Here is a 13,034-nt window from a genome sequence, read left to right as displayed (position 1 = left end):
TCAATTGGTATCAAAGCTAAAGGCTCTTAATAGAGATTTCTATTAATTGAAATCTAAAAGAGAAAAGATCCATGGTAACCACATCTTCCTCTACTCAATATCATGAGGGTCAATCGTCATCTAGGCCACCATACTTCAATGGTGCCAACTATGGTTGTTGGAAGGCCCGAATGAAGATTTACCTAAAAGGCTAAGAGTTTGGCATTTGGAGGATTATTGCAAAGGGGTATACTGAACCAACTACCGATAGTGAGACTTGGAAAGACACCAAAAAGGCCGAATTCACTTTAAATTACAAAGCCATGAATTCCCTCATTTGCGCTCTATCTGCGGATGAGTTCAATAGAGTCTCCATCCTTAAGACCGCAAAAGAGATTTGGGATACACTTGAGGTAACCCATGAGGGAACTACACAAGTGAAAAAGACCAAAATTAATCTACTTCTTAGTGATCTAGAATCATTTAAAATGAAAACCGGTGAGTCTGTCATCGAAATGTATACTAGATTTACTAACATCATGAATGAGTTGGAAGGGTTAGGTAAAGTCTTCTCAAATGAAGAAACGGTCAACAAAATTCTTCGATCACTTCCGAAGACCTGGGATCCCAAGACAACCGCTATTGAAGAAGCAAAAAATGTAGAGACCATGAAACTGGAGGAGCTAGTTGGGTCTCTTATTACTTTTGAATTAAAGATGAAGAAAAGGGAGACAGAAGAGCAAGAAGCCCAAGAGAAGATTCTAAGAAGAAAAGCATAACCTTCAAAGCTCAAGACAATGGAAGCAGAAGTGAAAATGAGAAGGAAAACCTTAAAGCTATGAGAGAAGATATCTCTCTCCTCAATAGAAAATTCAAAAAAATTCACAAGAAATAATAGAAGAGACTTTCAAAAGGAGAAGAGTAGTAGAAGAGAGAAAGAAGATGAGAAGGAAGATAATGACGAACTTAGATGCTTTAGATGTCACAAGCTTGGACATGTGAGATCCGATTGCCCCCTCAAAAAGCTCGATGAGAAGTTTAACAAGAGAAGAGGAAAAGACAAGAAAAAGAGCTTCAGTGCAACATATGACGGGCTTAGTTGCTCGTCCGGAAGCGAAGAAAGTGATGATGAAGTCTCGCACATATGTCTCATGGGAATTTAAGAGGACGATTCACCTAAGGAGGTAAATTCTTTATCTTCTCTTAATGATGTAAATAATGATGAAGATGAAAATGTTTCCTTTACGTATGATGATATATATGATGCTTGTGAGAAATTTTAAGAAGCACACATCCTTGAAGTTTCCAAAAACATCAAGCTTATGAAGGAAATAGAAAAAATAAATCTTGAACTTAAAAAATCTAAGAAGGAATGCAATGCTCTCACTTGCATAGTAAATGAAAATAAAGTCTTGTTAGATAAAGTAAAAACTCTTGAAGTTTTGAACCAAGACTTTCTAAAAGAAAATCAAGAAATATATTTGAATATTGAAAAATTATATTTGGAAAACAAAGAGTTAAAATGGGAAAATGAAAAACTATGTTTGAAATTTAAGTGTGGGAAAACAAAATTAGATGAAATACTTGATATGAAAATTTCCTATGATAAGTGTGGTCTTGGTTACCAACCTCATCAAAAGAAATCTTCATACAAGAATGATACCCACAAGCCAATTTCATTTGTAAAGACTAGAACATCACATTCTCATTTGAATCATAATGCTAGTCCTAAAGTCATTCCCACTTGCTACTATTGTGGAAAACTTGGACATATAAAATACAATTGCAAGTTTAGGAAATCAAGCAGATATGTATGGGCAATAAAGGCTAACTCATATACAACTAATCCAAAAGGACCCACAGAAATTTGGGTACCTAAGCCCAAGACTTGACTCTCTATTTTGTAGGTAGGCTTGAGTAGCAATTCTACCTTGGATAAATGGTACATTGACAATGGATGCTCAAGGCATATGACATTCGATCCCTCCAAATTCTCTACTCTCAACATGGAAGATCAAGGGACAGTGACTTTTGGAGACAATGGCAAAGGAAAAATCATCGGTGAAGGTACAATCAAATTCAAAGGTATTAACATTAAAAATGTATTACTTGTTGATGGACTTAGACATAACTTGCTTAGTATAAGTCAACTATGTGATAATGGTAATGAAGTACTTTTCAAAAATGATAAATGCATTGTTAAGACTTCAAATGATAACAAAATTGAATTTGTAGCTACTAGAGATGATAATGTTTATACTTTTATGCTTGAAGAACTCATCTGTCAAAATGTTACTTGTCTTGCATCTTTTGAAAATAATACATAGACATGGCATAGAAGACTAGAGCATTCTAATATGAAAATCATTGCTAGAATCTCTAGGAAGAATATTGTTGATGGTTTGCCTAAGCTCAATTATCTCAAAAATTATTTGTGGAGAGCATGTCAACTTGGTAAACAAGTAAAATACTCATTTCAACCTAAGAACATTATCACTACTTCTAGACCGTTGCAACACTTCACATGGATCTCTTTGGTCCCGTGAAGACATGTAGCTTTGGTGGAAAAAGATGTGTCCTTGTAGTGGTTGATGATTTCTCTAGGTTCACTTGGGTTCTATTTCTTGCTTCCAAGGGTGAAACTTTCAAAGAATTTAACAAGTTGTGTAATTGGTTGCAAAGAAATAGAGGGTGTCATATCAAGCAAATTAGAAGTGATTATGGAACAAAATTTGAGAATCATCAATTTGAGGACTATTGTGCAGAATTAAGTATAGATCATAACTTCTCAACCCCTAGAACCCCTCAACAAAATGGTGTGGTGGAAAGAAAGAATAGGGTCTTGCAAGAAATGGCTAGAACACTACTTCATGATAACAATATTTCTAGACATTTTTGGGCAGAAGCTGTGAATACAGCTTGCCATGTAATAAATAGAATATTAATTAGACCCCATACTAGCAAGACACCATATGAGCTGTGGAAGGGAAGAAAGCCCAATATTAGCTACTTTCGGATCTTTGGATGTAAGTGTTATATTCTAAACATCAATGATAATCTTCACAAATTTGATCCTAAAGCAGATGAAGGAATATTTTTGGGGTATTCAAATAGAAGTAAATCCTACAGAGTGTTCAATCAAAGGACCTTGACAATAGAAGAAGCTATACATGTAAACTTTGATGAACAAAGTGGGGAAACGAGGGTAACAATTAACTTAGATGAGGAAGATGAGATTCATCCAGTGGTATGTGAAAAGAACACCTCCACCTTAACTAATTCAATGGAAAATCTTAGCATTGAAGGTGAGTCAATTGAAGAGAGACGGATTGAGGAAGAGGATCCAGAAGGGAAAAGAATTATTGCAAGCCACCCCTTTACTCAAATTATTGGTGAAACTTTACATAGAGTTAAGACTAGGTCTCATTTTAGGACTGTCTGTGGTCACTTAGCATTCATCTCACAAATTGAACCGAAGTCTATTGTTGAAGCAGAAAAGGATGAGTTTTGGATAATTGTCATGCAAGAAGAGTTAAATCAATTTGAAAGAAATAGAGTATGGCAATTGGTTCCTAGGCCAAAAGATCATCCTGTGATTGGAACTAGATGGGTTTATAGAAACAAATTGGATGAAAATGGTGATATCCAAAGAAATAAAGCCCGTTTAGTCGCCCAAGGTTACAACCAGGAAGAAGGGATTGATTATGATGAGACTTTTGCCCCTGTAGCCCGGTTGAAGTCCATTAGAATGCTTCTTGCATATGCGTGTTATAGAGGTTTCAAATTATATCAAATGGATGTCAAGAGTGCATTTCTAAATGGATATATTATGGAGGTGGTATATGTTGAGCAACCTCCTGGATTTGAAGACTTCAAGTACCCGGATCACGTCTTTAGATTGGCAAAGCCCTATATGGATTGAAGCAAGCTCCTAGAGCTTGGTATGAAAGGCTTAGTTCATTTCTATTAGGCAAAGGATTTGAAATGGGAAAAGTCGACAAGACTTTATTTATCAAAAGGAAGGGTGAAGACATACTCATAGTCCAAATCTATGTAGATGACATCATCTTTGGGTCAACTAATGTGAGTATGTGTGAAGAATTCTCCAAATGCATGCAAAATGAGTTTGAAATGAGCATGATGGGAGAAATTAATTATTTTCTTGGTCTACAAATCCACCAATTGCCCAATGGAATCTTCTTTAACCAAGAAAAATACATAAAAGAACTGCTTAAGAAATTTGGAATGGAAAGCTCTCCTCCAAAGTCCACTCCTATGAGCACATCTTCAAAATTAACAGTAGATGTCATTGGACCAATGGTTGATCAGAAAAAGTATAGGGGCATGATAGGGAGTCTTCTCTATCTAGTTGCTAGCCGACCGGATATCATGTTTAGTGTTTGCCTATGTGCTAGATTTCAGTCAGACTCAAGAGAATCTCATTTGCTCTCTGTAAAAAGGATATTCAAATATTTGAGAGGCACTCCCGGTCTAGGTCTATGGTATGGAAGGTCAAATTCTTTCGACCTAGTAGGATACTGCGATGCTGACTTTGCCGGATGTAGAATTGATAGGAAGAGCACTAGTGGCACTTGTCAGTTTCTAGGAAAATCCTTGGTGTCTTGGTTATGTTGCCCTGTCTACCACAGAAGCAGAGTACAATGCTGCATGAGCTTGTTGTGCATGAAATTCCAAGGGTAGGCCTGAATACTATCCTAATGACAACTTATGAGGAGGTAAAATTAGGTTCCTAACAAGTTTTAATCTTTTGAAAACTCTAACCAGTTTTGAAGATTAAGAGATCAAAAAATGACAATTAAGCACACAAGTTAAATCCTAAGTGTAATGCAAATATAAAGCAAGAGATAAGAGAGAGTGCACCTAAGATTTAAAGTGGTTCGATCCTCAAAACACGAGGCCTACTCCACTCCACCAACCAAACATGTTGATGGCTTCACTATTTGATCTTCTTAACTTCGGCGAAGATCGGTGCCGATTACAATTCCAATTGCCGTTAACCTTGGTGGCAATCCTCACCACGGAGAGCGGATTCCGCTTCTCTGAACACTCGCCCTAATACAATGGTCTTGATTAAGAAAGAAAGAAACAAAAAATCCCTCACAAGGGTTTACAAGGTTTGTAGAAGATGTACAAATTTGAGCCTAATGATCCAAATCCTAATTCTAGAGGATGAGAGGCATAAACAAGCTTGATTCACTCTTAGGATATTCCAATAGGTTTTTATAGTCTTAGGATTGATGATTTGGAAGTTTAGAATACCCATATATATAGAAAAATCAAATATGACCGTTTGAGGGGCATAGTGGTAAATCTGGCAAAAACTCCAACGGCTATAATTTCTTCCCGTTATAGTGTTCTCGGAGTTCCGAGAGATTTTCTCGGAGTTCCGAGAATTTATCTCGGAGTTCTGGGAATTGAAACAGAAGTTAGAAAAATGTTACTGGACCATTTCTCGGAGCTCCGAGAAGCATATTTCCAGCATATTTTCAATTCTGTTTTTGGGCTTCCAACTCTACACCAAGTTGGGATTGTTATGAGGGTTCCAAAGTGTTTGGAACACCACAAGGACAATCTCTTTAAACATTTAGGGTGTGTGAGATTACTTTATTTCTGCCTCTAAACACCTAAACTAGGATTGGATCTTTACATTCTAAAACGATTTCGATCTTCAATTGTGATGCTTCAAGTCTTCATGAGTCTTGGATCTCCGATGTCTTTGGCCTTCCGAATGCTGTCCAATGAGAGCTTCTTGGCCTCAATCCAAGCAATCTTGTCTTTACACACTCATGATCTACAACTTAGACAATCAAACACGTTAGTGATATCAAATCACTTGTGTATTGGAATCATCAAAAGAAGATGAGAATTCCAAAGTGGGAACCATTGGGCTTACAATCTCCCCCTTTTTGATGATGACAAGCACAAGAGATTTTCCAATAAAAGCATACTTATATTTTCTTACACTAGATTTTTCTCCCCCTTTGGCATCAATAAAAAAGATGGGGTAAAAGAAAATCAAAGGGATAAAATTTACAATTTTAAGCTCCCCCTTTTTCAAGGAAAAAGACAAACATAGAACTCCCCCTATTTAGAGTTTTTATTCAACACAAGAGAGGATATTTAAACAACCATATAAAGATATTCAATTTCAAGTGCAATTTGGCAAGTTTTCTCATCCAAACAACCCTTAATGCTCTGTTTGGATGCCGGGTTTTTTTTTTACCTGGGATTTATGTGGGTAAAGGTAGGAGACAAGAGAGGGGACAAGCATTAATTAGAGAAAGATATTATGATGAGTGGAGAGAGAGGGTAGAGAGAGAAAGAGAGAACACCATTTTCAAGAGAAGATTTTGCTGATGTCAGCAAGAAAAAGCTGATGTGACCACTAAAACTTTACCCACATAAATCCTGGGAACAAAAAAAACCTAGCATCCAAACAGAGCATAAGGGTTTTAATCTCAAGTTTAAAAATTTCAATTTGTGCTTGAGATTTAGATATGGAAGAAGATGACTCATTTTTCAAAACATCAAGTTCATTTTCTAATTTTGAAATAGATTTTTTAAGAACTTTATTTTTTGAAATTTGAGAATGCAAGGTAATGCACAATTCATCATAAGATATGTTTCCACTATCACTACTTGATGAATTACAAAAGGGGTTAGAATTTACCTCATCTTCATGGGTGAGTGCCATGAAGCAAAGATCATCCTTATTAGCTTCCCATTCGCTTGAACTTTTGCCCGACGTGCTTGACGCATCCCAAGTGGCGACGAGACCCTTGTTCTTCTTCCAATCCTTCTTCTTCCAATCCTTCTTCTTTCCCTTGTACTTCGAGGAAGATGAGTTAAGAAGAGGGCACTCCGATCTTTTGTGTCCCGTCTTCTTACAATTATAACATCTTATACTACCCTCAACTTCACTTTCTTCTTGTTTTTATCCTTTTTGTGCTTCTTTCTCCATAAGCTTTTGAATTTTTTTAACGCTTCTTCCTCATCACTATCCGCTTCACTTGAGGATGATGAGTCCGTCTTGGAGGCCTTTAGAGCTAGAGATCGACTTTCTTTTTCTTTCTCCTTCGGCTTCTTCTCTTCTTGACGGCTAGTGAGGAGCATCTCATGAGTGATAAGAGATCCTACAAGCTCCTCCATAGTTAGCGTCTTGAGATCATTTGATTCTTGTATGGCGGTGACCTTTGGATCCCAATGTGGAGGAAATGACCTAAGCAACTTACCCACAAGCTCATCAGTAGGATAAGATTTACCAAGATTAGCTAATTCATTTGTTATTTTAGAAAATCGGGTATACATTTCGGAAATACTTTCATTTTGACCCATTCTAAACATTTCATATCTGCTCTTTAACAAGTTTATTTTGGAATCCTTGACTTGTGATGTTCCCTCATGGGTAACGGCAAGAGTATCCCAAATAACCTTGGCGGAATAAAAAAGAGCTACTCTATTAAACTCCTCCGTAGATAAGGCGCAAAACAAAGAGTTTATAGCTTCGTAATTTAAATTTGCATGCCTTTTCTCTACAACATTCTATTCTTCAAATGGTTTGGAAGGCAAAGTGTATCCATTTTCAACAATATGCCAAAGCTCCACATCTATCGAAAGAAGATAGATGCGCATTCTTATCTCCCAATGTCCATAGTTGAACCCATCAAAGAAAGGAGGTCTAGTTGTGGAATGGCCTTCCGGAAGTCCGGTTCCATTTATGTTTGCCATTTCACAATTAGAAAGTTGCCAAAGATCTTATGATCTTTTCCTTGTTAAATTTGTTTTTAAAAATTTACCAAAGATTTTAAGAAAAGAAAATTTTTTAAGAGCCAAGGCTCTGATACCAAGTGAAATTCCAAGGGTAGGCCCGAATATTATCCTAATGACAACTTATGAGGAGGTAAAATTAGTTTCCTAACAAGTTTTAATCTTTTGAAAACTCTAACCCAATTTTGAAGATTAAGAGATCAAAAAATGACAATTAAGCACACAAGTTAAATCCTAAGTGCAATGCAAATATAAAGCAAGAGATAAGAGAGAGTACACCCGAGATTTAAAGTTGTTCGGTCCTCAAAACGTGAGGCCTACTCCACTCCACCAACCAAACCCGTTGATGGGTTCACTATTTGATCTTCTTAACTTCGGGGAAGATCAGTGCCGATTATAATTCCAATTGCCTTTAACCTTGGTGGCAATCCTCACCACGGAGAGTGGGCTCCGTTTCTCCGAACACTCGCCCTAATACATTGGTCTTGATTAAGAAAGAAAGAAACAAAAAATCCCTCACAAGGATCTACAAGGTTTGTAGAAGATGTACAAATTTGAGCCTAATGATCCAAATCCTAATTCTAGAGGATGAGAGGCATAAACAAGCTTGATTCACTCTTAGGATATTCCAATATGTTTTTAGAGTGTTAGGATTGATGATTTGAAAGTTTAGAATACCCTTATATATAGAAAAACCAAATATGACCGTTTGAGGGGCATAGTGGTAAATCTGGCAAAAACTCCAACGGCTATAATTTCTTCCCGTTATAGTGTTCTCGGAGTTCCGAGAATTTATCTCGAAGTTCCGGGAATTGAAACAGAAGTTAGAAAAATGTTACTGGACCATTTCTCGGACCTCCGAGGAATCTCTCGGAGTTCCGAGCTCGGAGCTCCGAGAATTCTCTCGGAGTTCCGAGAAGCCTATTTCCAGCAGATTTTCAATTCTGTTTTTGGGCTTCCAACTCTACACCAAGTTGGGATTGTTATGAGGGTTCCAAAGTGTTTGGAACACCACAAGGACAATCTCTTTAAACATTTAGGGTGTGTGAGATTACTTTATTTATGCCTCTAAACACCTAAACTAGGATTGGATCTTTACATTCTAAAACGACTTCGATCTTCAATTGTAATGCTTCAAGTCTTCATGAGTCTTGGATCTCCGATGTCTTTGGCCTTCAATCTAACCAAGAACCCAATTCAACATTCCCGAACTAAGCATATTGATATAAGACATCATTTTTTAAGAGATCATTCCCAAAAGAAAGACATCTTTATCTCTTATATCAATACAAATGATCGACTTGCGGATATTTTCACTAAACCACTAAATGAGGAAAGATTTTGTGATCTTAGAAGTGGTTTAAATATGTGGACACTTGATCAAGTGAAAGAATTTGAATGAATTAATGCTTATATGATTATCTATATCTACTATATGTACTTGATTGTATGTGTGATATTGGATGCTATTTTGATATATGTATGGGCATATCCATAGTTAGATAGGGGGAGTTAAAAGTGAACTCCTAACAAAAAAAAATGTGAAAAAATGGGGGGGAATCTTGTGCTATCTATGGAGACTCTCTCTCCTCACTCTTTTTGATGAAACCAAAAGGGGTGAAATATGAAATCTTAATTATGGTTAGTATGTTCATGACTATGCTTTAATTTGATTATTTGGATCATGAACCATATTTGCAATTCCTCTATGCTTGAATTGACTACTTATGCTTATCTTGTGCGCTAATAGATATACATGCAAGCGTAGTACATATCATGATTAATCATCATTTATGATAAGCATATAATGAGGAGGAGGCATAAAATTACATATGTATCATATTTATGGGGAGCCTCCACCCCATAATCAATTTGAGTTTGTCATCATAAAAAAGGGAGAGAATGTAAGCCAAAGGGTGCAACCCATTCATATTTTGATGATCAGCAAACCCAAATTGATGGTAGATTACTAATGGTTCCTCTAGTGATGTGATTAAGACAGGAATCATTAAAGTCATCACTAGAAGCAAAGAGAAGAAGGGCTCAACTTGGAGCAGGTCAAGCCTTGGTGGTCATCCTACAAGCATTGAAGACTCAAAGAAACCACATGCACAAAAGCAATATAGAAGACTCTTCCAAGTGAACATCTCATGCAAGTGCTTAGAAGACAAAGACTCAAGAAGACACAAGAATACACAAGAAGACTCAAGATTCATGTAGTGTGTAATAGAGTCATCTTGACATGGAGTCATTTGCATGGATTTATGTTTTCAAAACCCTTTAAAACATATTTTGACAAACTTATAAAAGTATATGAAAACATAGGACAAAAGCTGAAAGACCTTAGCCCATTGCCCCATAGTTTTAAATTGTAAAACTAAATTTCAATGCAGGTTCGGTCGACCAGGGTACCTAGGTCGACCGCGGAAGGGTTGCTGGAATTCCAGCAATTACCTTTTGAAAGCGGGCCGGTCGACCGAGGCCAATCCTGTCGACCGCAGATATGCTCCTAGATTTATTGGAGCAATCCAGGAAGGGTCTTTGCGCTCGACCGCAACTGGCTTGGTCGACCGCGTATAGGTTTTGAATGAAAAAAATAAAACAAACAGGAAGCCCTCGGAGGACGGTGGCGGCAACCCTGGTCGACCGTGGCGGTTCGAAATTCAAAATTAAAAATGAACGCCCGATAAGGGCGGACGACTGCCCTAGCTCGGTTGACCGCCTCGGTCTGGAAAAAGAGCCGTTGGGGCCTGCGCATGCTACGTTTTTTTGACCCAGTATTTACAGTACTGCCCCCAAACGGTCATAGAAGCACTTGGGCTATTTAAACCTCATTCAAGACCATCCAAAGAACCTTTTGGACAATCATTTTGCAAATCCTAGAGCTTGTACTCTCAAAATCAAAAGGATTCTTCTTCAATCTCTTGAAAGCTTTTAACCTTGCATTTACTCATAGTCAAGAGGACTCCATAGGACTTTGATTTGTAATCATTTGGAGTTGATTGTGAGCTTGAGAGATTTGTATTTGCCTATTTAGAGGCCTGTGAGCTTTATCTTTCTTTTTCTTTCTTGTATTTGCAAAGCGGAGTTGAACCCTTTGAGGCGGTGTGCGAAGATGGTTGATTCCTTAGAGACGGTTATTGCGAAGAGGGTTTGTTCCGTTGGAAGCGGATTTGTTGTAAAAGTCCGGAGATTTGGCGCGTGAAATCTCAACATAGTGAAGATAAATTCCAAGGAAAAGACAAAGTACTTGGGTAGTGGAGTAGGTCCGTCTGTGACCGAACTACTATAAAAATCTCCGAGTGGTCTCTTTACTCTTCCCCTCTTCTCTATGGTGTTTGGTAATTTTTTTCCTTAACTTGAAATATCATCTTGAACAAGGGTTAGCCTAGGTTTAAATCTCACACTCCTTTTAGTTTTTAGAAGAAAATCTTAAATAACCCAATTCACCCTCCCTCTTGGGTTGCCCTTTGGGATTTCAAAAACCTTAAAAATAGCAACCCTTTAAGTTCGCTTCTTTTGCTAGATAAGATCAAACAGGATCATTTGACATTTCCTAAAAATCCCCATAATGCCCTCGACACATAAAATTTGCAAGTCAAGTCAAACCCCCAAGAGTTTCTAAATTTGGTTGGTTTTCAAAAACTCATGAAATCATCTAAGACTCTTTAGATACACTCTAAAGGTCAAGTGAAATATATTGGAAATGACCAAATTACCCCTGAGGTGCAAAATAGGTGAAACTAGAGAAAACCTTACGAAATTTCAAAAATGGCAGGTTTTTTTACTTGATTGGAAACTTAAATTCTCATCTTCTAGAGACCATTGGAGCACCCTAGAAATCTTTAGGATTGCGAATCAACTTCAAAACACCTAAAATGAGATGAAATCTACCCTAAAATGCATGGATGCCTAATCTAATGCGGAATACAGACTCGAGACTTGACAAACCAACTAAATCTTTCACTTTTAGTAGCAAAATGGGGGTGTCTACAGATGCCCCTCTTTGGTAGAGATGACGTAGTCATCGAATACCAAAGCAAAAATGACAGAACCGTTTCGCGTAGCTTTAATCAACGAAAGATTCACCACACACAATGCAATCTTAAATGCTAAAAACCCTAGATGAAGTCCTATAATTAAATGTAATCAAAATCATTTATTCTTTACTCCATGAGCTGCTAGTTCAGAATAATGAACAACTGAATTCGATCTCAGAGCGAGAATCACTCGACCTAGAATGAGAGGTAATCATAATGTTGAGCCGTTCCCAAACAGGCAACAAGGGGATGAAATATCATTTTCAAGTAGATTTCGGAAAGAAAGGACCAAACTCCATTCCCAAATGGATGTTAAAAAAGATGAGACACCGTAGCCAAACGGGCTCAAAGGAATGAGACATCATATTCATATGGAAGACTATGAATAGATTTGGAGAAAATGAGTTACCATTTTTCAATTGGAAGAGGATAAGAGATCATTCCCAAATGGACTCGGAAAATGTGACACCGTTCCAAAACGGGTTCAAAGAAGATAAGAGACCATTCCAAGATGGACTCAGAAAATGAGATACCGTTCCCAAGTGGGCTCTGAGAAGATAAGAGACCATTCCCAAATGGACTCGGAAAATAAGACACCGTTCCCAAACGGGCTGGACCAAGATAAGAGACCATTCTCAAATAGACTCGGAAAATGGGACACTGTTCCCAAACGGGCTCGAAGAAGATAAGAGACCATTCCCAAATGGACTTGGAAAATGACACACTGTTCCCAAACGGGCTCGAAGGAGATAAGAGACTATTCCTGAATGGACTCGAAAAAGGAGACACTGTTCCCAAACGGGCTCGAAGAAGATAAGAGATTATTTCCAAATGGACTCGAAAAATGAGACACTGCTCCCAAACGGGCTCAAAGAAGATAAGAGACCATTCCCAAATGGACTTGGAAAATGAGACAGCGCTCCCAAACGTGCTCGAAGAAAAAAGAGACCATTCCCAAATGGACTCGAAAAATGAGACACCGCTCCCAAACTAGCTCGAAGAAGATAAGAGACAATTCCCAAAAGGAATCGGAAAATCAGACACCGCTCCCAAACAGGCTCGAAGAAGATAAGAGACCATTCCCAAATGGACTCGGAAAATGAGACACTGCTCCCAAACGGGCTTAAAGAAGATAAGAGACAATTCCCAAACGGACTCGGAAAATAAGACACCACTCCCAAACGGGCTCGAAGAAGATAAGAGACCATGAAATTCCAAGGGTGGTCC

This window comes from Tasmannia lanceolata, unplaced genomic scaffold (genome assembly GCF_043159265.1).
Source record: "Tasmannia lanceolata isolate RefF3 unplaced genomic scaffold, GAP_Taslan_0.1 ptg000023l, whole genome shotgun sequence".
Lineage (NCBI taxonomy): Eukaryota > Viridiplantae > Streptophyta > Magnoliopsida > Canellales > Winteraceae > Tasmannia > Tasmannia lanceolata.
Note: the sequence above shows the minus strand (reverse complement) of the source record.